The sequence below is a fragment of the Arvicanthis niloticus genome, chromosome 6 (genome assembly GCF_011762505.2).
Source record: "Arvicanthis niloticus isolate mArvNil1 chromosome 6, mArvNil1.pat.X, whole genome shotgun sequence".
In the NCBI taxonomy this organism is placed as follows: domain Eukaryota; kingdom Metazoa; phylum Chordata; class Mammalia; order Rodentia; family Muridae; genus Arvicanthis; species Arvicanthis niloticus.
The window spans coordinates 92,574,500-92,600,108 of record NC_047663.1 but is presented as its reverse complement, the minus strand read 5'-3'; the positions used below and the strand labels follow the sequence as shown (position 1 = coordinate 92,600,108).

General features: G+C 49.2%; 2 pseudogenes; one reads left to right on the top strand and one right to left on the bottom strand.

Moving 5' to 3' along the window:
- Positions 1-7: 7 nt before the first annotated feature.
- Positions 8-12,029, bottom strand: LOC117710371 (mesothelin-like protein; annotated as a pseudogene).
- On the top strand, positions 12,028-20,855 carry LOC117710370 (dynein axonemal assembly factor 8-like; annotated as a pseudogene).
- Positions 20,856-25,609: the final 4,754 nt, after the last annotated feature.

Sequence of the window (25,609 nt, the reverse complement as noted above, 5' to 3'; positions counted from 1 at the left end):
TTGTCTTGGAATAGGCCAGAAGATCTGGACTCTGTCTCCTCTTACCAACTTTTCCTTTTGGTTGGGTAGGTCTTATTGCTTTATGGGCTCAGATCCTGGGATCTGAGGTATGTACCAGAGACAGCCTGCTAGGATGGAGGACATAGCAGCAGGTCCCCTGGGGCCAGGGACATGTATTTCAGCCTAGGCAGGTGTCCTATTCCAATGAGCAGCTCCGTTTCTCCTGAATCTGATATTCAGGGGTCTGACTGCCCCGGGTCAGTGCCATTGGCAATGGCCAGGGTCCTAGTGTCCTGTGAGTAGTGTCCATTTGTCCCAAAGGTAACTGACACAGTAGCAGCCACAGAAGGCTGGAAGGCAGAACCACAGCAAGTGTCAAGTACCCCAGAGGACTTCCTGCAGGTAGAAGAAGAAAGGGACCCATCAGTCCTGATTGAAAGATGCCCTCAGAGCCCTTCTGTGCATCCTCCCCTTTGTGGTGGTGACAGCTAGGAGGGTCAGTGGAGGGGCCCATCCATGACTGCTCTTCTGGTCTCAGCCTGGTCTCTTTTTGGGTTTGGGTTGTGAGGGGGCATTTGTTTTGGTTTTGTTCAATCTGAGGATTGAACCTGGGCCCTTGCACTTGGTTAGGGAACTTCTTTCCACTGAGCTGCATTCACTGATATGTGTGTGTCGTGTGTGTGTAAGTGTATACACATACACACATATATAATACATATATTTATACATATATGTGTATATACACACATCTAATACACATATGTATTTATACATATATATGTATGTATTTTTTTAAAACTTTTGCTTATTTATGTATATGAGTGCTCTATTTGCCTGTATGCTTGCATACCAGAAGAGAGCATCAGACCCATTACATATGGTTGTGAGCCACCATGTGGGTGCTGGGAATTGAACTCAGGACCTCTGGAAGAGCAGTCAGTACTCTTAACCACTCAGCCTTCTCTCTAGCACTTATATATAAAATTTTGAGGCAGGCTATCTCCAAGTTTCTCAGGTTAGCCTTAAACTTGCTCTGCTGTGCAGGCAGGTCTTGAACTACTTGCAGTCCTCCTGCCTCATCCTCCTGAATAGCTGGGATTATAACTTTAGGCTACCAGAGTTGGTCTTGGTTCGATAGGTTTTCGACGAGGCAATTGTCGAACGAGGATCATTGGCAAATGAAAGGTAGGGACAGCCAGGGGTGTGCAAAGGATGGGAACAAGGGGGTAGACCATACCTGAGCTGTGGGAGACATCATCATTCCCTGGCAGATCCAGGGAGTGGATCAAATTGGATGGCGGGTAGGCAGTGTTGGGGGGGGGCTGTTGGTCACATAGGCCAGTGTGGGGCTGCCGTCCAGGCCCAGCTCAGACAGGTCTGACATATTGTGGCTGTGCATCCACAGGATGATGTTTGGGTGGTTGCAGGCCTTCTGCAGATCTCCCAGGTTCTGGCCCAGCAGATTTCTCACATTGGCCACACCCATGCTCTGCAAATGAAGCCAAAGGTTTGGGGAGGAGTTGTGAGGATCCGTGGGGCTACCTTCCATTGTAAAGGACCTGGCACAGTCAGTGCTGCTCCCAGGAACGATCAGGATGGGCATTGTGGGGCAGAGGTCAAATGCCACTCCTCTGGCTTTGGAACATATGCATCTAAGACCTGGGGTTCCCAGCTTGGCCAACCCCACTCTGTCTGCAGACCTCATAATTCCCCTGCCTCTTTGTCTTGAGTGCTGGATTACTGATATACACCACAATGCACTCAAGACAAAGAGACAGGATTGTGAGGTCCAGAGCAGCCTGGGTTACAGAGTAAAACCACATCTCAACAAAACAAAACAAAACAAAACAAAACAAAACAAAACAAAACAAAACAAAACAAAACAAAACAAAACAAAACAAAACAAAGGTAGCCCCTGGGCCCACCTTCAGCGTCAAGGGGTTGAGGTTGGTGAACGTTTCAATGTCCATGGAAATGTTGGCCCCGGCCAGGTATTGAAGTTCCTCCAAGGGGGCACCACCTAGAGGGAGCAGTGGTGAGAGCCAAGGAGGCAGAGGACTTGTTTGGGGACACACAGGACAAAGGTAGCGAGGGGTATATTAAGGAGAGGCAGAGGGGGAGAGGAGGCACAGTGCAGGGCTCACCAAGGTAGGGGCGTATTAAGTAGTAATATTCTCCCACATTAATGGTGTTCCTAAAGACCTCATGAGCCTTGGCGAAGAGCACCTCCTTCCGACTCTGAGGGCAGGGAGAGATGTCTGGAGCTCCGGCCAGCCTGGGAGTGGGATGAGACAGATGAGTAGGCTTGAAAGCCCCTAATGGGACCACTGAGTGTATCCTCCATCCTTTTAAGAGCTGACTTCTTCTTGCCCTCTGTAATACCCCCCAAATTTAAATCCACCTGGTACCTCAGAAAGTGGCTTTATTTGAAAATAATAAATTTTTTTCGCAGATGAAATCAGAGTAGAAGATGTAGTTCCTAGGTTAGCCCTAAATCCACTTCCTGGTGTCCATATGACAGGTGGGGGTTTAGACACAGACACACAGGAAAGAGCAAGGCAGACTTCCTGTGAGGTTCAGAGGGGCCTGGCCCTGCGGACATTCTGCCTTTGCATTTCTGGCTTCTAGAAGTCCTGGAGAATATATTTCCCATCGTAAGTCACTCAGACAGTTTGTGATGTTTCCCTTCTTCATTTTACGCTTTTTAAATTTTTAAAACTATGATTTGTGTTTGTGTGTACCGTAATACATGTGTGAGGTCAGTCCTTGCCTTCACAGTGTGGGACCCAGGGATCGAACTCAGGCTATGAGACTTGGTGGCAAGCACCTTTGTGCTGTGTGTGTGTGTGTGTGTGTGTGTGTACACGCATGCATGTGCGTGTGCATGCACATGTGTGTGCAGCCCAGAATTTACTTCAGGTGTCTTCTTCGGTAGCAATTATAAGTTGGGACGCTGGCCTGCTGTTCATCGTTTCAGCTAGACTGGCTGGCCAGCAAGCCCTGGGGATCCTCCTGCCCCCTTTCCCCTAGTGCTGACATTGCAGGTGTGGTGATTATTTCCAGCTTTTGTTGGATGTTGGAGATCTGAATTCAGGTCCCTGTGCATGTGCTGCAAACACTTTATAGGCTGAGCTGTCTCCCTCGCCGTTTGTGACATATTCTTATGGTGGTCCAATAAACCTCTGAGGGCGTGGCTCGGACCATTCCAACCCATCTCCTCAACCTCAGCTTTTCCCATGCCTCATGTTGGGAAGATGGTTGACTAGGAGGCTCACCGGAACTCTGAGGGCTGGATAATCTGGATCTGCTTGATGCTCATCCAGCAGAGACGGGAGCCCCCGATGGCTACCAGGAGAGCTCCGGTGACTTTGCCGTTATGGTCCAAGAACCTCTGTAGAACTGCCTGGAGGCAGGGCCAGGCTCGGTGGGGCTGGGCAAACCAGACCAGCCAGCTCCCGCCCAATCACCTTCACCTCTGTCTGGTTGTCCAGAGCTGCATCTGAGACCAGCAGGACCATCACTGTGTCTCTGGATGTGATGTTCCACTGGTCTATTTCAGCAAGGGAGTAGAGGTAGACCAGTGAGGTGATGAGGTGCAGCCGGTCCTTGGGGATGCCATGTGGGTAGATCTGAGGCAGGTGGACAGTTTAAGCTGTAGCTGAGCCCTCCAGCCTCCACCCACACAGACCATCCACACACCTGAGCTAGCTTGGCTTTGACAACATGCTGACACTCTGCAGGTTAGCCCTGAGCACATGTGTGCCTAGGCAGGATTCCAGCTAGGTGCAGTCATAGTGCACTAGGAAGAGGTCATCATGCAGGGTGGCTGCTGTGATGTTGCCACGGACACAGGATCTCCCTGCAAGGTGTGCCAATGAGCAGTCTGGCAGGCAAAGGCCTGGGATGACAGCTTGCCCCTTTGGGACTCATCTTTAACCCTGATCCCCACTCTGATCTTCACTTTGGCGGGGCTGAATCTTGCTATGTATTCCAAGCTGGCCTCAAACTTAAGATTCTCCTGTCTCAGCCCCTTAAATACCACCATGCCCAGCTTCTTCTACTTCTGATCATAATCAGACCTTGACTTGTTCCTCATTTTTGGTCTCTAGCCAAGAGCTTGGCACAGACTGGGTCATGACTAGGAATCCAGACTGGGGGAGGCATAGAGTCCCTGGTATACAGTGGGCACACTGACCTGTGCGCTGCTTGGGCCTTGAGGACACTGAAGTGGCCTTGGACTCCAGGAAGTTGACCACGACACACCCAGCATTGTGCCTGCTCAGCTGCCCTGCCCGGCAAGCAGCCACCACACTGCAGAAGAAGTCCAAACCCACAGCCTGGCAGAGACAAGTGTGTCCATTCCCAGCCATAGGAAGGGTCAACCGAGCCCCTACCTCTGCCCCATAGGCCCTATGTGCGGTGTGATAGGAGAACCCAGGGTCACCACTCAAGGCTCACAGTAGCTGTGCGGCACTCATGGTCCTGGATGGATTGGTGGTACTCACAGCCAGTCTCACTGCAGGTACTTTCCTACCTCCTACACCTTCTCCCACAGGTCGGGGCTGATATAAGTGGCCAGAGGTCCCAGGGCCTGTAGCCTCTCCAGGTTCCAGGAGCCAGGAGGCCTGGTGCATGGGAAAGGGTACTGTGATGGAGTCTAATATGCTATCCCATCTCCTAAGCAGGCTGGAAGAATATATTCATAGGCTCCTAATTCCCGGCCAGTGCCCACACAGTTTTGGGGGTTTGTCTGGCTATGACCCCTAGGTGGTGGGAAGCACCCTTAGCCCTGTACCTCACTGCCTCAACCTGCAATGTTGGTGGGGTTGAGGCTGGGGTTAGAGTTCAAAGAACAGTAAGACTTCAGGGAGGCAACACTGTAGCCCTGGGTGCAAACCTCAAGCCTTTCCCATCTTATCTGAAGGAAGGAAGTCCTCTAGACTCCCCGGATCCCCCAAGCCTGATCCCTGGAACCCCCACCCACCCAATTTGCATCTTCCCACTGGCCAGCAGGGTGTTGACAATCTGCAAGACAGTAAGCCTTGGGCAGCAAAGCAGGTTCTTCAGCACACTGGGGTGTGCAGTCACGATTTGTGGTGCCTCCATGTCACACACCAGGACCCTGAGAAGCCACAGATCTGATGCACTGAGCTGTAGGTGGGGTCCCCCCTGCAGAGACAGTAGGTCAACGCTGAACAGGTAACTGGGCCTCACTGCTGAATTTTGAACCCACCTCAGGTACCTACCAGACAGGCCAAGGCTGTGCGCTGCAGGGCGACTCTCTGGTTGGGCAAGTTGGCCAGCAGTTCTATGCCCCCTTGGGCAGCGTGGTGAATGAAGGCCCGGCAGTTAGTGTCCCCCACCTGGCTCAGACTGAGGACAAGTGGAGGGATTTCAGGGAGGTAGGACTGAGTCTCCCACCAGCCTTCCCAGTGTCTCCAGGGTGGCCCAAGACCGGAAGTGGTGGCCCAACCACAACTGGCAGGCACATGATGAGGAGACCGTCACTACAGTCCTGGGTTCAAACCTCCCTACTGATGGCAGGGACATTCATTTGTAGAAAAGGAGAAGGTTGGGTGGGTGGAACTCGAAGTCATCCTGAAGACCCAGCCGTGCAGTGAGGTTTGCCAAACAGCTGAGCTGAGCAGGGGTAGAGGTCAGGCAGCAGGTTGCTGTCTGTCCGGTGTGGACCGGCCCTGAAGGGACACTGCTTAGCCCCTACCCCCCTCGGAAGAAGGGGTTTAGGAAGGAACTGGAGATGTGCATGAGAAAAGACTTGTAGTAACACAGAGTTGAGGAGGCAGGTAGAAAAACGAGGCCCAGCACTCTAGATGCAGAGGCAGGGGGATCTCTGTGAGTTGGAAGTCAGCCTGGTCTACAGAGTAAGTTAAGGGTAACCAGGATTATGTAGAGACCTTGTCTCAAAAAAACCCCCCAAATTTCCAGAGATGTTCAAATTGGAGCTGCACTTGTTCAACTGTGTATACGTTCTAACACTCACCTGAGGTGAGCGGCCTCACAGATGGTTAAAGTGAGTTAGCTTTACCTAGAAAGTGCTCATCTCCCATCTGCCTGTCCCTCCCTCCCTCCTTCCCTCCCTCTTTCTTTCTCTCCCTCCCTCCCACCCTTCCTCCCTCCCTCCCTTTGCTCTTTTTTCCCTCTATAGGGGTTTCACTATGTAGCCTGTCTGACCTTGAACTCAAGGTTCTCCTGAGTCCTGAGAAGACAGGAATGCATCATGCCTATTGTGGTGACCTGTTGCCACGTTCCCTGAGCGGGTAATGGCAGATTCTGCCTTTCAGGGGACAGGTTCATTCCCTCTAAGCTGTCACACCTGCGCATGGATAGACATTTCTTTACCATCTCTTTGTCAAGGGATGAGCAGCAGAGGCTTGCTTGTTCCCACCCTCAGTACTTTGTGTCTTTGCCCTCGCCAGTAGCCAGGCCAGGGGCGCTTCACTGTTCCACGGGAGCAGCTTCCGGTGTTGATTTCCTTCCAGCTTCATTCATTTTTGCCTCCAATTTCTTCTTTTATGTTTCTCTTTCTCATTTCCCCCTGGTTTCCTAACAGAAAGCTACACTGTCCCAGTATTTTCTTTTAATGCTTTTTTCCCGGGGTGGTGGTGGTGGTGGCGGCAGCGACGGCAGCAGCAGCAGCGGCGTTGCATTCACGCTGTGGCATGCATGTGGAGACCAGAGGACAACTTGTGGTAGATAATTCTCTTTTCATCATCTGGGTTCTGAGATCAAAATCAGCGTGTCAAGCTAGTGGCAGAACACTTTACCAGCCGAGCCATCTTCCTGGATCTGCTTCCTTCTCTTTTCCAACACACACATTGGAAGCTGTAGTCCCCCATCAATCCTGATGAACCCCATTGATAACTTTTCTTTCTTCTAGAGAAGGGCCCACTCTGTAGCTCAGGTTCAAACTCACAGTCCTCTTGTGTCAGCCTCTAGACTGTGGGGATCCCAGCATAGACCAGCATGGCAGGCTGTATTTTTTATTTTCATTTAGTTCAAATCCTTTTTACAACTGTCCTGATGCCAGATGTGGTAGGGCACACCTGGAATCCTAGCACTTGGAAGATTTTTTACTTCACGAGTTTAAGTTCAGGGCCAAGGGCTGGAGAGATGGGTAAGCGGTTAAAGTATTCTTTAACCACTCCTGCAGAGAACCTGAGTTTGGTTCATGGCCCTCATATGAGGGCTGACAACTGTCTGTAACTCCAATTCCAGGGGACCCAACAGCCTCTTCTGGCCCTCTCCAGTGCTGCATACATACATGGCACACAGATATATATGCAGAAAAACACTCACACATATTACTTTAAAAATCTTTAAAATAAAAAGTGTTAAGGTCATCCTTGGCTATACAGAGAATTCAAGACCATACTGGGATATGTGAGACCTCACCCCCAGAAATAAAATCCTGAGAGTTTTGTTCATGGGCTGGAGAGATGGTTCAGCAGTTACTAGTACTGGCTGCACTTCTATAGGACCTGGGCTCAATTTCCAGCAACCACGTGGTGGTTCACAGCCATCCATAACTTCAGTTCTGGGGTATCTTACACCCTCTTCTGATCTCTGAAGGTACTAGGCATGCATGTGATGTACACACGTGACAGCAAACAGCCATATACATAAAATAAATCTATTTTAAAGAGTTCATTGTTCAGTCAGGTGGTGGTGGTGCATACGTTTAATTCCAGTACTTGGGAGGCAGAAACAGGTAAATCTCTGTGAGTTCAAGGCCAGCCTGTTTACAGAGTAAGTGCCAGGACAGCCAGGGCTACATAGGGAAACCCTGTCTCAAAAAAACCCAAAAGAGCATGTTGTTCAATTTCCAAGTATCTGAGAGTTCTCCATCTTCTTTCTGCAACTGATTTCTTGTTCAAGTTCATTGTACTTGAGCAGAGACTGGATGCGCTCTTTGTAAGGATTGGGAAGGTGGATCTGAGAGCCAGTGATGTGTTTGTCATGATAAGAAGCATGTGTTCTTTTTGTTGTGTGGTAAAGTTGTCCGCACATACCAGCTCTGGCAATTAAACTTCTGAACGAGCTCCTCTGTATTCTTGATTCCTCTGATACCTGATCTGTCCTGCCAGGCAGTGGACAGGGCTGGCTATCACAATGGATTTACCTGTTTCTCCTTCCAGTCTGTTTGTACAATGTGTATCTGGTCGATTTGAGGTTAGGTGTACACTTGTTCAAGGGTGTTATTTTTTTTTTAAAGGATCTTTCTTCATAGTTGAGACAGTCCCCTGCTCAGTCCCTAATGACTGAGGTTAAAGGTTCAGGCCACACAGTCCAGCTTTTTCCTTCTGTTATGTTCAGCAGATGATGGTTGGTCCAAGATGATGGAGGGCCAAGTGGGCTCAGCCTGCCTTCGTCCAGGATCCTGCAGTCCCAGGTGGGAGAGAGGCCAAAGGCTGAAAGAGTCCTGGGGCTGGACAACCCCAAGGAGGGATCACATTCTAGGTGATCCCAGGGCGGGGCCTGAGGCAGCAGACAAAACCTGGATCATTTCAAGTTGAGGCCGAAGCACCCTGTAGACAGACTCACTGGAATAAGTTGGAACCACCCAATGTGGGTGCTCCTCACATCAATCATCTCTCAGAAGAAGAGTCCCCTCAGAAGTGACAGACTACTTGTGACAGTGGAGCCACCAAAGAGTCACATGCTAGGTGGTTTTGAGGTTGGCAGGATGACCTGGAGATAATCCTCTGCTTCAGGGAAGCTGTGTGCCAATCCCCAAGCCCTTACAAAGCTGGCCCTCCACCTATGTGTCTCCGTATCCTGGTTGTTAGCCTACACCACCTGTGCTCTTTTTTGGCCCTTGATGCACTTACCTGCCAGGCTTTGAGTGTGACCCTCTGTGAAGCCAAGGTTCTGATTAAACTGGAGAGCTGTTCCCGGGGCAGCTGGCTGGCTGGCAAGCACCAGAAGTTTTGCAGGAGGGAGGTGTTGTCCCTGTGCAGAAGGAGGAGACCATGTGGGTCTAAGGGGAAAGACCCATGAAGAAAGACAAAGGAGGCTTTGGCTACTGCAAGGGGGACTAAGATTACTCAACTGTCTTTACCACTGGGGAGTAAGAGGCAGGGAGTACCTGTTAACAGATAAAATTTCCTTTCCTTTCCCCCCTCCTTCCTCCCTCACTCTCTCTGTCCTCCCTTTCTCCTTTCCTTCCTTCCCTCCTTCCACCATCCATCATAGAGAACTTTGTTAGGGCCAGGTTCTCAGCTGGATGGGGCTTTAACATGGGTCCTGCCATCACTCTGGGACTCAGGCTTAGACCAGTCCTGATGGCTGCTGAAGGGTATAGGGTCACATGCTGGGTGACCATTGGTGAGGTCATCGTCTGGACTTTTCTTGGGGTGTTATATAGCATCCACCTACTTGTTGATGAGTGTCTCTGATACCAACCCAGACTTGGCTAGACCCACTTGGGACCCTTGTGTTGCCTGACCAATCACCGCATTTGCCAACTGGCCCATGGACGAACATGATTCCCAAGAAATGGGGGTAAGTCAAGCTCAGGCCGGAGAACCCTGGACAGAAGAAAATGATTTAGGGAATAGGGATGGCATTGAAGGCCCTGGTCCTGGTACAAGCAGTGAGGAGTGATGGCCAAGAGCTCCACGGGGGAAACCTGGGGGATACCAGCTGAGGTCGTAAGTCCCTGATGGCTGAGCTTCTTGTGATCATGCCCACACTATTGACATGGCCAGGGGCTTGCCGCCATACAATTGACACTGGACCCTGGAAGCAGGCCGGTGAGCAGCACTGAAGTCAGACTAGGCCCTCTAGGTCAGTGATGGCAGTGGTCCTGTCTGAGCCTTATGTGTGGACCCTGGACATAGTCCCTCCCCTGGGACCACCAACAGAGGACTCAGGACCACTCCTCCTCTCCATGCCAAGTCTCAGAAAACCATTTGCCCAGTTTGGGTTTTGCTCACCTGACCCATACATTGGCTTCACTAGCGTTTAGTCCTCCCTTGGGCAAGGTCTTAGTCTGAGGACCCGAGCAGTGGGCAGTGAGAGACAGGAGGAGGGCGAGACCAGGACTCGCCAGGGCACCTGCAACAGAGCAGTGGTGAGGGCATGTGAATGAGTTCCCTGTGACCACCTCAGCCACAGCCCTCCTAGAATGGAGGACCTGGAGGGGGCTGGCAGAGCCATCTCAGTTTCTGTGTACATAGCCTGGGTCTGCATGTGGTATGTCTGCTGGTACCCACGGTGTCTGCAAGTATGCGTATGTTTTCTGTACATACGTACATGTGTGTAAGTAAGCACAAGCCCCGCCTCCTAATTGCAGAAACTATCAGTACCATAGCTACAATCATCTCTCTGTCTCACATCCCTGGGGAAGACCAAGACCTCTATGTAGATTCAAGCAATCATCCAGAGCTGGTGGTACAGGCATGTGACCTGAGCTACTTGGAAACTGAGGCAGGAACATCAAACGTTCAAGGCAGGGGCTGGAGAGGATGACTCAATAATTAAGACAGCTTGCAGAAGACCCAGGTTTGGTTTCCAGACCTACATGGTAGCTCACAACCACCTTCAACTCCAAGTCTAACCCATCAGATCCCCATCTTTTGGTCTCTGTAGGCTCCAGCACACACATAGTATACATAAACACACACATGTATGTATGTATGTATGTATGTATGTATGTATAATTATGATTAATTCTGGGAGGTGTTGCTACATGCTTTAATCGCAGCACTCAGGAGGCAAAGGCAGACATATATCTGAGTTTAAGGCCAGCTTGGTCTACAAAGTGAGTTCCAGGACAGCTAGGGCTAGCTGAAACAGAGAAACCCTGTTTCAGAAAAGCTGATCGATTGATCGATCGATAGATAGATAGATAGATGATTGATAGATAGATGATTAATAGATGATAGATAGATGATTGATAGATAGATTATTGATAGATAGATGATTGATAGATAGACTGATAAATAGATGATAGATGATTGATGATTGATAGATCGATAGATCGATAGATGATAGATAGATAGATAGATAGATAGATAGATAGATAGATAGATGATAGATAGATGATAGATAGATGGTAGATAGATAGATTCAAGGCATCAGTGGCTTGATGATGAGAATGAATTGCTACCATAGTAGATCCCACCTGAGGCTTGTATCCTTGGCAACCCCAGCCTGTCAGACTTCTTAACACATCTTGAAGTTGCTGTGGTTAAACATACTTCCCACTGTAGAAGCTAAAACCCATTTTAGAGGCCAGGCTGGGCTCCAGGAGCCACTCAGCTCTGGGTAACCTCCCTCTGCTCAGTTAATCTCAGCATCTTTGAAGCAAACTGGATCTGCAGGGCTGAAGAGGATCACCTGACCCATCTCACCACATACATTCCCTGAAGGCCAGCCCTCAGAGGACCAAGTGTAAACAACACCCCTTGCCCTCCGCAGGAGAATCTGGTCACTTTAGGTCACTTTTTTGGTTTGTTTGGTTTGGTTTTTAGAGACGGGTTCTCAGTCCTAGCTGTTCTATTGGTTCTATAGACCAGGCTGGCCTTGAACTCTGTGATCTGCCTGCCTCTGCCTCCCAAGTGCTGGGATTTAAGGCATGTGCCACCACCCAGTTACACGATTTTCATGAGATGTTTTCTTCTTTTTTGTAAGGATTACCACCTCCTCTGGGAGAGAGAGGTGATGGGGAGTGGAACCGTTTAGGAAATAGTGGCAATGACTATATGCCTTGACAGACTGTTGAACTCAGAAGAATTAAAGGGAGACACTCAGGAGACAGGCAGGCAGATCTCTATGAGTTTAAGGCTAGCCTGGTCTACAGAGCTAGTTCCAGAACATCTAGAGCTATATAGTAAGACTCTGTCTTGAAAAAAAGAAAAAAAAGGTCAAAATGGAGCCCATGGGATGGCTTGGTGGGAAAAGGCACTTGCTGCATTGCCTGACAGCCTGAGCTCCACCCCTGGGACCCACAGAGAAGAAGGAGAGAACCGACTCTCAGAGTTACCCTCTGACCTCCACTTGATCATGCATGTACTTTCTCTCCCTAAAGTATGTCTGCAGGTGTTCATAGAGGATGCTTCTTTTCTCTAGCCACTTCTGGTTCCTGGGAGATTAGCCATAGAACCCAGAAGTGAATGAATTGTAAGATCAAAGGACTTGGCCCATCAGGAATGAAGAGACCCTGGCTGGGCTTGCCAGAGCTGTGTCAGGAGCAGCCCAGTCCTTGTGGATGCTGAGGATGCACCCACTTGGCTGGAAGGCAGCCTCAGAAGCCTGTCTAACCCCAGAGGATCCCAGAGTCCTCCATGGTGTTCCCAGGAAGAAGCCACCTTTCCTTTGGAAGGAGAGCTGAAGACAGAGCCCTCAGATACTGATTTTAGAAACTCTGCAGAGTGCAGAGCCCTCCGCAGGGAGAGGAGGAAGATGATAGAGAGAGATATCCTTCAGAAAGTGACCCAGGCTGCTCAGAGCCCAGCCCGTGGTGACCAAGGCCAGGCTGCAGAGTTAGGACCAGAAGCAACCTCAGAGCAGTCTCGGGAAGGATGACCAGTTCTCTCACTCAAGGTAGGTGTCCCCACGGCCCAGCCTGCCCTCAAGTCAATCCTCACTGCAAGGGCACATTCTTGCCACATTGTTGAGGCTGGAGGTAGCCCCTCAGGATCTAAGGTCCAGATCCCAAGTCCACCTGCTGCTCTTGTGACAGTGTGTGATAGACTGGCATGGAGCTTACCTCAGGGAGAATTAGTAACAATAGCAATAGCCTTCTTTAGAGAACATAGAGATGACCCAGGTATGAATGCTGACTGTCAGTCATGCTGACAAGCAGTGCTGCAAAAGGGAGGTCCTCAGCGGGCAGATATCACATGCCAGGAACAGCTGTCCAGTCACACTGAGTACATTAGCGTGCACTGGCAGGGGGATGGGCTGGGAGTGGGAGAGGCACTCCTCTGAGGGGTGTGAGGACCACTTGGAAAGCAGATTCATAAACCACAGCAGTGGCTCTGTGTCCCTCCATGGTGTAGCTGTTTCCCATTATAGTGGTGGGCAGCCTGTGGCGAGCACAGGTGCGAATTTTGAGGTAACCCTGCCCACTGGACAAGAAAGAAACCCCTCATACTAGACCAGTTTTCAAACAGAAGAGTACCCTGGTGCACTATGCAGGTAGACATATTGGAAGATGGTCCAGTGTGGCATGGGAAACCATGCACCTCACCCCTGCGTCACTTTCACATTGTACAAAGTGCCAGCATGCAGACATGCATGACTTCTTCATTGCTGTTTACATAAGCTGACAATTTTCTTCTGTTCACCCTCACGACTTTAATTCTTCCTCACCTATAGGGCTGAAGGAGTTTGAAAGGTCACATGTAAGCTTTCATCGTGGGTCCCCTGCCTCCACCCTTCATCATACCAATGCCTGCACAGCTGTCTGGTCCAGGCTCTCCAGTTTAAGCACCTGCTTGAGCCACCAGCTTCTTAAAGTTGCTGAACTTTTCAAACATCTTAAATTGCTATGAACCTAGACAGCTTACAAATTACATGGTGATTTGGATGTAGGGAGGCAGAGGCAGGTGGATCTCTGAGTTCGAGGCCAGCCTGGTCTACAGAGTGAGTTCCAGGACAGCCAAGGCTACACAGAGAAACCCTGTCTCAAAAAACCAAACTTACATGGTGGAAAAGGCTAGGATGTGCCTCAGTGGGACAGTGCTTACCTTGTGTGCACAGAATGGGTGTACACCTGTAATCCCAGAGCTTGGAGACAAAGGTTGGAGGATCAGACATTAAAGGTCATCCTTGGCTACATAGTTCAAAATCAGCCTGGGCTATAATGAGATCATGTCTGAAAAAATAAATGGGGCCTCCTCCAGGTTAGCCATCTTTGTGCCCCAAAGCATTGACACCCAACCCCTATAGAAGCCGATTAAATAGGGAGGTGTCAAGAAATGTAGGTCTCACATTAAAGGATTGGCTCAGTGTGTAATCAGTCACAACAGACAGGACATTCATTTGCTAGACAAACCCAAACTCCAAACACCACACTATGGTTATGGTGGATGGAGTCTGGGCTGGGTGCTTCCAGGTTGTTGGCCCCTTATCCAGGGAACTGAAAACAAAGGCTCACACAGATGTGCAAAGTTATCTTTTGAAGCAGGATAACTTTATTGGAGCCTGATAACAACAGATAAAAAGCTATACACTGTCAAGTTCGACAGGGCTTCATTTGATGTGGTCTAAAGGAAGGGGGCCTGGCTACTAAGGGTGTAAACTGTATGGTTCTCTATTTTGATTGTTTTTTTTCCTACTGCACATGCTCCTTTCTCACAGTGCATCAGATTTTAATCACCTGAATGCCTAGTTATGCACAAGCACAAGATTACAGTAAATAGGAGGTCCTCCTTGAAAGATCATTAGAGACATAGTCTTTTCCTTACTGACTTTACACTCAAACTCAGTTCAGGCAAGATAGTCCCTTCTCTTCTTCATACCTAGATACACTGGGAACATGCTTGAATAGAATTTGATTCTAAATTTGATTGTTAGGGAGTTGAGGGGAAAGATTTACACCATAATCCAGAGAGAAGGGAATTCCTGTAGCTTGATGCAGGTCAGGGGTTTCAAAGGACTTAGGTTGCCAGGTACAGTGTTTGAAAAGGGGTTTGTCTGCATAGTACATGCAGGTGAAGGAACTACACTGGCAAGTGCATTATTACAATGGGGGTGTTTCCTAAGCTAAACTTTTTCCTGTTTGCTCCCTTCATTACAATGGATGGTCATGATACCCTCCATTGGCTGTAGCTGCTGTGAAAGCAGGGGCTCCTGCAGGACTTCCTGCAGCCCTGTAATCAGTGTTATCATTTCAGAAACTTGAAGGCTGGGACTTGGATTCTATCCTTCAGAGTCTACCAGGGCGACAAGACAGCCAGGGCGACAGTGCATCCAGAAGTGCTTGTTGGTTAGCTGACCGCTGCCAAGACCAAGGTCTGACTCTCAACCCTGAAGCCCAAGCCAGTCCCCACCTCCTTCCAAGCCTCAGTGGCAGGGCTATGGGATGGGCAGGGTCTGTCTGGCCCTTACTGCTCTCAGCACACATTTCAACGGGCTTTACAAAGACTTCATTCATTCATCATACATGTGGCTGCCTGATCTGCCAGGCATGTTCAGGCCTTCAAAACTGACCTGCCTGTGGCTCACCCTTTTTTTTCCTCCAGCTTCCTTCCTTTTCCCCTTTGTCCCCTCCAGGCAGTGTTCGCACTCCTGCACCCCTCACTATTAGAAAATGAAGGCAGAGGATGTCATACTCTTTGTCCTCATGGCCTCGCTGTGTGCAGCTCTGGAAAAGGCAGAAGCATCTCATGTCCCCCCACCCATACAGGCCCCCAACAGGAGGTGGAAGTGCATCCGAGCTGAGGAGCAAGGTCAAAAGACCAGAGACTCACTAGACCTACAGCCTCTGGGCTGTTTGGAACAAGACATTTTTTTAAAGTTTATTATAATTTTTCTTGTATGCATATATGTATATGAACCATATAGATGCAAGTCTGTGCGTGCACCAGAAGAGGACAGTTGATCTTCTGGAACTGGAGTTCCACACTGTCATGAGCTACCTTGTGAATGCTTAGCACTGACTCCGGGTTCTCAGCGAGAACAGTGAGTGCTCTTAGAGCTGAGCTATCTCTTCAGCCTTAGCTCTGTTTTATGTTTGAGACAAGGTTTCACTGTTTAGCCCAGGCAGACCTGGAACTTGATGCACTGAACTCAGATCTGCCTGCCTCTGCCTTCTGAGTATATGAAAGGTATACACACCACCTTTTGTTTTTGAGACAGGATCTCACCGTGTAGCCCAGGCTGTCCTGGAGCTCTTCACAATCCTCCTGTTGCAGACTTCAGAGGTCTGCCACTAATGAGTATGTGGCAGCAAGTGGTGTGGAAGCAGAGCTTCAGGGTGTGGCAAAAAAGTCCTCTGCAAGAACACCCTCTGTGGAGGATGCCATGGTAGGAACCAGTCTTTTTAAATGTACATGGCTCTTTGATCAAGCTGTTCCTTTTTGTTTAGTTTTATTTTGTTGAGACATGTAGCCCAGGCTGATTCAAATTTATTCTGTACCTGAAACTGGCTTTGAACTCCTGATCTTCTTGCTTCTACCTCCCAAGTGCCACTTCCACCAGCCATTTAGAAAATCTCTTGTAAACACGTACCCAAGAGTGCTCATGGCTACGTACTTTAAACCTCTGAAAACTTGAAAATAGCCCATATTCAAAGGGCTCTAGCTAAATCAAGCTCGTCACAGAGTGTCCTCAGCTCAGTAACAAATTGTATTCACAGAAAGATGTCGTATGAGCAGGGTAGTCGTGGTGCACTCAGGTGGTGCACAGAGCCAGGCTTAACTCTGTGAGCTCAAGAGCAGCCTGGGCTATAGATCTGAGTTCCAGGACAGCCAAGGCTTCACATAGAAACCCTGTTTCAAAAAAAAAGTAAGAAAGATGTATAAGAGGCTGGGGATATAGACCAGGGACAGAGTGCTTGGTAACATGCACAGGCCCTAGGTTCATTCCTAAGTGGACACACACACACACACACACACACACACACACAATTGGCCTATAATTGATTATAATTGATAAGCCTGTTTGACTGTACATTTTGAAAACTGCAAGCATCTGTTCACTATGATCACCTCTGACCCTATGTCACAAGACTCAAATGGAGCAGCCCCTATTGAAGACATGACTTTGCCAAGTAGAGCTGGAAGCCTCAGGATGAGCTGGGGTGGGACACATTGGAGCCTGAAGCTCAGCCTCTGAGGGGTAGGCAGACTTGAGCTTAGCAGTCTTTCTCCTGGAAATCTCCAGGGCACAGCACTGGACCCTCCCAGGACATACTCCTGGATCAGCTGGCTCACCTGTGTGCCACTCAGTCCAGAGTCCGCAACCCTATCTGGAAGGCATCTGCTGACAAGCTCCAAGACACAGAAGAGCAGGTAGCTGGAATCAGGTGAGACTTCAGAGCAGCCACAGCTGTTTCCTTAGAACTAACCAGCCTCTGGGCAGTGCTCATTGGGCCTTTTGGTGGCACTGGGCATGGACTTTTTTTGACTAAAGAACCTAATTAGGCAGATGCTCCATTTTCTGTTTTTCTTCATGGGAAAACTGAGGTCCTGATTGCCATGTCTGTCCCAATCCATCAATGGCAGAGCTGTGTCTTGTTCCCTAATGCTAAAGATACTGTCTTCTCTAGCCACATGACCAGTGGGAACAGGATGACATGGAGGATGAAAGGGCTGTGGGCAGCCACCTGTCCTAGACATGGAGGGACAGAGTGAAGCCGGGGTGACAGAGGTGGAGAAGGGTCCCCTGAGGCCTGCCCTTCCCGTGCTACTGCTCCCTCTGCTGCCAGGAGTCTGGATGCCTTTTCCCTGAAGTAGTTGTAGGGTCTGCCTGGCTAGCAGAAGGAGCAGACATGGCTAGGTCTGTGCTTTCCAGTATGAAGTCCACCAGCTCCAGATGACTACTAAGCACCGGAAATGCCACTAATGGGATGAGGACTATTTAATTTTATGGGTCAACTGGAAATGATCAGCTTACATATCTGTACAGCCGCCTGTGCTCAGTGGCCTCCGACTGCACAGAAGAGATGGAGGTTTATTTATGCTACGAGGAGTGAGCCTGGGCCTCCCCCGTGCTCGGCTCTACCACTGTGCCGCATCACAAATCTTCTTTTGTTATTGTTATATAACTCTTTTGTTATTGTTGGGTTTGTTTGTTTGTTTTTGTTTTTCAATTCTGACTGTCCTAGAACTTGCTCTGCAGACCAGGCTAGCCTTGAACTAACAGATCCCCGTGCCTCTGCCTCCTAATTGCTGGGACAAACCAGAAACCCCAGCCTTCTTTTTACTTTGTTTTTGTTTAGATTTATTTATTTATTTTAAGTATATGAATACACTGTAGATTGTCTTCATACACACCAGAAGAGGGTATTGGTTCCCATTACAGATGGTTGTGAGCCACCACATGGTTGCTGGGAATTGAACTCAGGACCTCTGGAAGAGCAGTCGGTGCTCTTAACTGCTGAGCTATTTGTCTAGCCTCTTTTTACTTTTTATAATCTTTCTAGGAGGCCAGAGAGATGGCCCAGTAGAGGCACTGAATGTTCTTCTGAAGGATACAGGTTTGATTCCCAGCTCCCACATAGTGACTTACAACTGTCTGCAACTGCAGTTCCATGAATCTGCTGCCTCTCTGGCCTCCATGAGTACCAGGCATATAAATAGTGTATAGACATATATGCAAGCAAATACACACACCTTTAAAATACATGTATAAACTGGGCAGCAGTGGTGCACACCTTTAATCCCAGCACTTGGGAGGCAGACACAGGTGGATCCCTATGAGTTAGAGGCCAGCCTGGTCTACAGAACAAGTTCCAGAGTAGCCAAGGCTACACAGAGAAACTATGTCTTGAAAAACAAACAAACAAAAATAGATGTATAAAGTCTTGCTAAGTTGCCCAGGCCTTAAACTTTCCATCCTCCTGCCTCAGTTTCCCAGGCACTTGGGATGACAGGCCTGCCTGCCCGCCTAGCTGATGTGCAGCACGTTAGCCTTGTCCGTTTCTATAGGGTAGCACTTCCATTTCTATAGGGTAGCACTTCCATTTCTATAGGGTAGCACTTCCATTTCTATAGGGTAGCACCTCCAGTTCTATAGGGTAGCACTTCCATTTCTATAGGGTAGCACTTCCAGTTCTATAGGGTAGTACTTCCATTTCTATAGGGCAGCACCTCCAGTTCTATAGGGTAGCACTTCAAGTTCTATAGGGTAGCACTTTCAGTTCTATAGGGTAGTACTTCCATTTCTATAGGGCAGCACCTCCAGTTCTATAGGGTAGTACTTCCATTTCTATAGGGCAGCACCTCCCGTTCTATAGGGTAGTACTTCCAGTTCTATAGGGTAGCACTTCCAGTTCTATAGGGTAGCACTTTCAGTTCTATAGGGCAGTACTTCCATTTCTATAGGGCAGCACCTCCAGTTCTATAGGGTAGCACTTCCAGTTCTATAGGGTAGTATTGGCCTGTCCTGATGGTGGCTGTGAGAACTCATAGGTTCCAAGTGCCCACCAGCACACAACAGGGACACTGTCAGTAGCTGCTATGACCACTGTGATTCCTACAGCCCATCAGGTGGCAGGGAATCACATAGGATGGCCACCCCCACCCTTCCATTGCAGAAGTGCTTCAGCAGAGCCTGGCTTTCAACCTGAGCAAATTCAGAAGCTAACAGACAGTAGGAGGCTGAAGACAGAGCCTCCCACCATCTTCATAGACCTTCGGCAGACAGAACAGTCAGAACCACAAGATCACCAGTCCCAGGAGAGGTACAAAGCAGTGCTAGGAACTGTGCCTTGGGTGGGAAGGAGGGACAGAAGCCAAAGCTAATCTGGCTTGAGCACACTGTACCTTCCCATCAGCACATGACAGGAAGCCCAGTGGCTCCTTGGCTTTGACTGACTACCACCATCTTGAACTCCCAGGATGGTCCTGGGTGAGAATGTGAGAGGCAGGCCTGGCAAGGAAACTGGAGAACATCCTAAGAATCCATTTTTTTAAATTCCCAGCTCTGAACATAGCTCCTCTGACAGTGAGGAGGAAGAAGTGGAGTCAGCAGGCTCAGTACAGGTGGCATCCTCCTGGGAACAAAGGTAACTTTACAGTCTCCTCCTCTGCCTAGGGATGCTCCCTCGCTGTACCCCGACGCCCTACACATGTAAGCCAGCATCTGGTGTAGCGGGAGTGGGTATCATTGTGTTTTATAATGTGTCATAGAGGAAGCCTTTGTGGTCAGGCTCCCCACCCATGGCAGCTTACTCCAGCCTCTGAAAACAGCTCCCCAGTTTGATTGCCCTGCTGCTAGTCCCAGAAGAAGAGAAAGTGTAGGGCCAGAGGTTAGCCGAATGTGAAAAGTTCTGGTTAAAGAGCAGCATCCAATCAGGGACATGCCTGGGGGCCCAGACCATGGTGAATGAGAAATATGGGTCTCTGCTGCCCACAGCACTGGGAATGTTAGAGCCCAGGCCGCAGATGAGGCACAGAGCTTAGATGTAGAATGTGGACATCCTAGGAAAACAGGGCCAGCCTGGTCTACAGAGAGAATCTTGTCTTAAAAAACAAAAACAAAAGGCAGTGAGGGAGGAGCTCAGGCAGGAGCTGCTGCGGAGGCTACAGAGGCACTGCTGACTCACGCTTCCCATGGCTTGCACAGCCTGCTTTCTTACAGCCCCAGGACACCAGCCCAGGGACAGTAGCCCATCTGCAGTGGGCTGGGCCTTCCCCGTCGGTAACTAAGAAAAATGCCTCACAGTTGGCTTTTATGGCGACTTTTTCTTAGTCAAGGTTCCCCTCCTTTCAGATGACTCTAGCTTGTGGCAAGTTGACATAAAGCTGACCAGGCCAGTGCCTGTTAGAAAGAGAAAAGGCCATAAGGAGTGTCATCCCACATGTTTCCCAACCAAACTGCAGCACGGTCAGTTTGAATGGGCACTGAAAGACTAAAGACATTCCTGTTTCAGTGTTGGGAGTTCTGGCCATCAGATGACAGGGCTTAGGTTGCTTATTCTGTGTCCCAGGTACTGTACCGGGAAGAGTCAGCTTCTTCAGCAGCTGAGGGCATTTCGGAAGCCGGCTGTTCCGTCTGCCAGTGACAGTCCTGGAGGCCAGAAGGCTCAGGCCTCAGAAGATACAGCTGGATTACAAACTCAGAGAAAGAAGCAAATAAAACTCTGGGCTGAGAAGCAGAATGCCCTAGATCTAGGGGACGCTCTTGGGACACAGCTGCTCCCTGGTATGGGCCAGCTATAGGCAACTCAGGTAAAAGACCTGAGAAGTAGGTTGAGTGGCAGACTTTCTACCTACATAGCCCTGGTGGTCTCTACAGTCTGCCTGTTTCTAACAGCATGGGCCTCAGGGGCTAGCTCTCAGTCTAGATACCATGCAGCTAGTTTAAGCATAGTTAAACTTTAGTTGTTGTTGTGATGTTGGGAACTGAATCCAGGGCCTCTCTCATTCCCATATTTAAACATATTTATAGTCTCCTATAGAAAATTTCCCCCAAGTTCCTGGATCCCTTGGCATTTCATGTACCCACCCATACAGATCTGATGGAAAAGGGAGCAGAAACTAAAATTTGCTTTCTTTCTTTAACCAAGATACAAAAGCACACATAGGTTTCAAGTCACTCCAAATTAAAGGTGGCACCGATTTTTGCTAGTCTGAGTGGAATAGCATACTTCCTGGGAGTTCTAACACTGTGTGAAATGCAATGGTTCCCAGTCTCCCTTCCTGGGTACCCAATAACAGCTGTGTGACTAATCAAGACCTGGTCCTCACAGGACACCCGAGCTTTCCCCACCTGGTTACTTTGCAAGCCTTGTCCCCCACCAACACCCTGCAGATTCCATCTGTAGGACATTTTTGTGCATGCTTTCTCAGCTCCTTAGATCTCTGGCCACCTCATCTCTCAAGAGTCTGCCCCTGACTGCTCCATGAAAGAGTGGAGAAACCACAACTGAGGCAGGACTTGGGTGACATGGCAGGGTTCAAGTGGCTTGGCAGGATGCTTGGCATCTAACAGATGTTTTAGCATTCAGGTGGAGGGGTGGTGCTACTGCCAGCTGCCCAGCCAGCTGCTGAAGATAGGCAAGGATCTCACTGCCAAGCTTTGAGCCACACAAAGGTCAGGTCCTTGGCAGGATCACAACCATCACTGGTGGCTAGCATCAAGCCCACATAATCCTGATCCACAAACCCTGTTTGATATGGCCTCAGGGGAGCCATATCAAAACATATCATTCCCAATCCCAAGATATATCTTTTAGAAGCCACTTGCAAGTCAGGCCTCCACCAAGGCCACAGGCCTTATAAGTGGGAGCCAGGTTGCCGTGGCCAGGTACCGAGGTCCCTTGCTTGAATTCCAGGGCAGCATGACTCCACCCTCTGCTCAGCAGCCTTCACTTCAACCAGGTAACTGCCAATAGCAGAAGTGCCCACTGTTCCCAAACCCACATTCTCCCAGCCCCACCCCACTTAACGTTAGACAGCTGGTTGAGACTCACAGTGACAGAAAATAAACTCTGCTGCGGTTTCAGCTGTGCCCGAGAATCACTGGCTTTCAGGAAGCTGCAGGCTGGTAATGGGCAAAGCCAGATCTGCCACCTGGGCAGTATCCATCATGCCTCAGAAGATCATACAGGGGATCAAAGGGGCTGAGAAAACAAGGACAAAAGACTAAAGGTGGAGTCTTGAGGGTTATAAAACTGAGGGTCGCCTCATAGGACCAGGTGCAGTGCCACCATGGTGCATACCTAGCACCCCAAACTCAAGTTTCCTCACTAATGATGACAAGGCCATGAGGTAGAGACAGAATTCCAAACAGGAAGAAGGAAGAAGGAAGAAGGAAGAAGAAGAAGGAAGAAGGAAGAAGGAAGAAGGAAGAAGGAAGGGCCCCAGTGAGGAGGGAGGATGGGCTCCTCATGAGAACCCAAGAAATGGCAAATGCCCATTAGTCTGCTCCCCATGGCACCAGCAGGGAGATGAACCTAGAGTTGGCTGCATGGCTCTGTCAGCTCATGGGCAGAGCGGGTCTGGGTGTCTCTGCTGTTTCTCCAAGAGCTCTTGAGGCCTGTCCAGGAGGTAAAAACCACACCACACATGGGGTCATGACAAGGACTGGCATTTATTATGAGAGTGAAGAAACACCAAACAAGCCTGGGTCATGTGTGATAGTGACTAAGCAGAGCAAGCAACAGAATGCAGACATCAGAACGACACCCTGGGGCCGGGACAGGGCTCAGCAGGGAAGGCATTGGCTGCTAACTCTGGGAACCTGTGTCTGCTGCCTGAGATCAGCATGTGCATGGAGATAACCAACAAGCCATCCTCTGGCCTCCACATATACATGGTGGTACACACATCCTGCACACACACACACATGACAGATTTTTAAAAAACATGTATTCAGTCATGAGTAACAGACATACTACCTGGATGGAACATCCCAGAACTCCACAGCTTCAAAGGCTGACTCACGATTTCAGTAACTACTAACAAGGTGTCAGGGCTACTACTACTACGTCATCGCTCAGCCACTCCCCCAAGCACTAGTGTGGACTGACCACAGTAGCTCACTTTACAGGCCAGTGAGGCTTGGAGAACAGGACAGGGCCTCAGTTCCCCACCTCAGGAATAGGTGCTCAACCCCCAGCTTCTTCAGGAACATGAGACCTACTGAGCTGCTCTGAATCTGCAAAGGGGACTTCAAGCTCACCCAATCCTCCACTGACTCCTGAACAAGCCCCACATTTTCCTTTTAGAATGGCTAGAAGGAGGGGTGCCTGCTGGAGAGTGATCACTGTACAGTAGTCATGGGACAGCTATACAAGCCCCATAGTATAAACACCCGTCAGAAAGCACTGCGCAGGACCCCTCAAATCCACGCCCCTCGAACTCAGAGCACAGCTTTAAAGCTGGGTGTGGTGCTGCACAACTTTAATCCCAGCACTTGGGAGGCAGAGACAGGCAAATCTCTCGGGTTGAAGACCAGTCTGGTCATCAAAGTGAGTTCCAGGACAGCCAGGGCCACACAGGGAAACCCTGTCTTGGGAGGGGGGAGTTATAAGAGGAAGGTGTCATGGGACTCAGTTCAAGGGACATTAGCAGCCACCTTCAGCTGGAAATGGGGATTGATTCCTCACCAGGTCCTGTGGAGGCAGCCATCTCTTACCAACATCTTACTGAACTGTTAGAGGCTTCCGTTAGAGAAGCCACCAGGTTATGACATCTATAATGCAGGAGACATGTCTTCCCTCTTTTCTGCTGTGTGCCCTGTGTACAATGAAGGTCCTTTTGCAATGTCCTCATGGTGTCCACAGGACACAAAGAGGTGGTCCAAAGATATTCAGGTCAGGGTTGTTGCACCGACTAGCAGCATCAGAAGTGTTGGGCCTGGTGGCTTCTGGAGAAGTTTGGGCTGTGGAGAGCATCATGCATTGTGGTCAGGCTCTGGCCTCAGTGCACCCTGCTCTGTACACTAGGGCTGTGCTGCAAAATGGGTAAAGCACAGTGGCTGGCATGGGTCCAGTCTTCCTTGTGCAGCCTACCAGATGTGGGAAAGACGTCATGGTACCACCTTCAGCAGCCAACAGCAAGAGAACTTACTACCTTGTCCCAAATGCCTGTCCAGAGACCTCAGTCCTAAGCCTGTCAGTCAGCTCAGCCCATGAGAAGAACCACATTCTCTATAACACACCACTGTATGAGGCTAGTGGGCGGTACCACGACCTGTGTTTGCTTTATAGGATGGTCCACAGCATGCCTTGTGGGTAGTAACCTAGTTCAGTTGCTAAGTCACCCAATCTCCATTTCATCCATTCTTGAATTGGGTAGAACACTTGTGATGGAAGAAACCTTGAAAGTTTGCTATTATTTGTTTTGAGGCAGGGTCCTTCTGTGTAACCCTGGCTGTTTTGGAACTCAGTATGTAGAACAGGCTGGTCTAGAACTCACAAAGCTCTTCCTGCCTCTGCCTCCTAAGCACTGAGATTAACAGCATACCTGTCGACCCCTTAGTCCAAAAGACGGTCTATGGAGCTCACACAGGCCTCAAACTTGCTATGTTGTCAAGGATAGCCTTGAACTTCTGATCCTTTACCCTCAGCCTCACAAGTGCTAACAAATACTATCATACCCTGTCTGTAGGGTGCCGGGTATTGAACCCAGAGCTTTGTGTCTGCCAGGCAAGTATTCTACCACCTGAGTTACCTCTCCAGCCCCATTTCTTTAGTGAGTCCCTATTATTTTAGAATCCATTACTAAGTCTTGTGAGACGTACACATCGGTACACTTATAACTTGTATCTACATATACAAAGGAGCGTGTGCACATGAACATATAAAATGATTCTGTCGAGGATGGCACTGGGAATAAATGCACAGCAAAGCAGGAAAAGGAAAAGGCACTGTCAGGAAGAGAGAAAACATTAAAGAAAAGGACCCCTAAATAATTTTAACTCTACTTTCAGAAGGGAAACTTTAATTCTTTCATGGCTTCCGTAGAATGGTTGGATCAGAACTATGAAAAGAAACAAGTGTTTGGCTCCCAGGGGAGTCTTGCTAGGGGCCATTGTGTGTAGGTGGGAGGCTATTGAGGAGACTATGTATCTCTGAGGACAGTATACATAGGGCAAGTGGGGTTTTCCTGTTCCCAGCAAGTATGTAGATTGTTCTCAAGACGTAGAAAATGCCTCCTTGAGGGCCTTATTTCCAAAGAGAATTTTTCAAAGTAAAACTTCAAAATAAGCTGGGGCAATTGCCCACACCTTTGGTTCCAGCTGTTCCTGGGGATGAGGCAGGAGGATGACTGATCAGCCTGGGTAACAAAGAACTTGTCAGCAGCAAAGCAAAAGTGGGAGATATGGGGCTGGAGAGATGGCTCAGCTGTTAAGAGCACTGACTGCTCTTCCAGAGGTCCTGAGTTCAATTCCCAGCAACCACATGGTGGCTCACAACCATCTGTAATGGGATCCGATGCCCTCTTCTACTGTGTCTGAAAACAGCCAC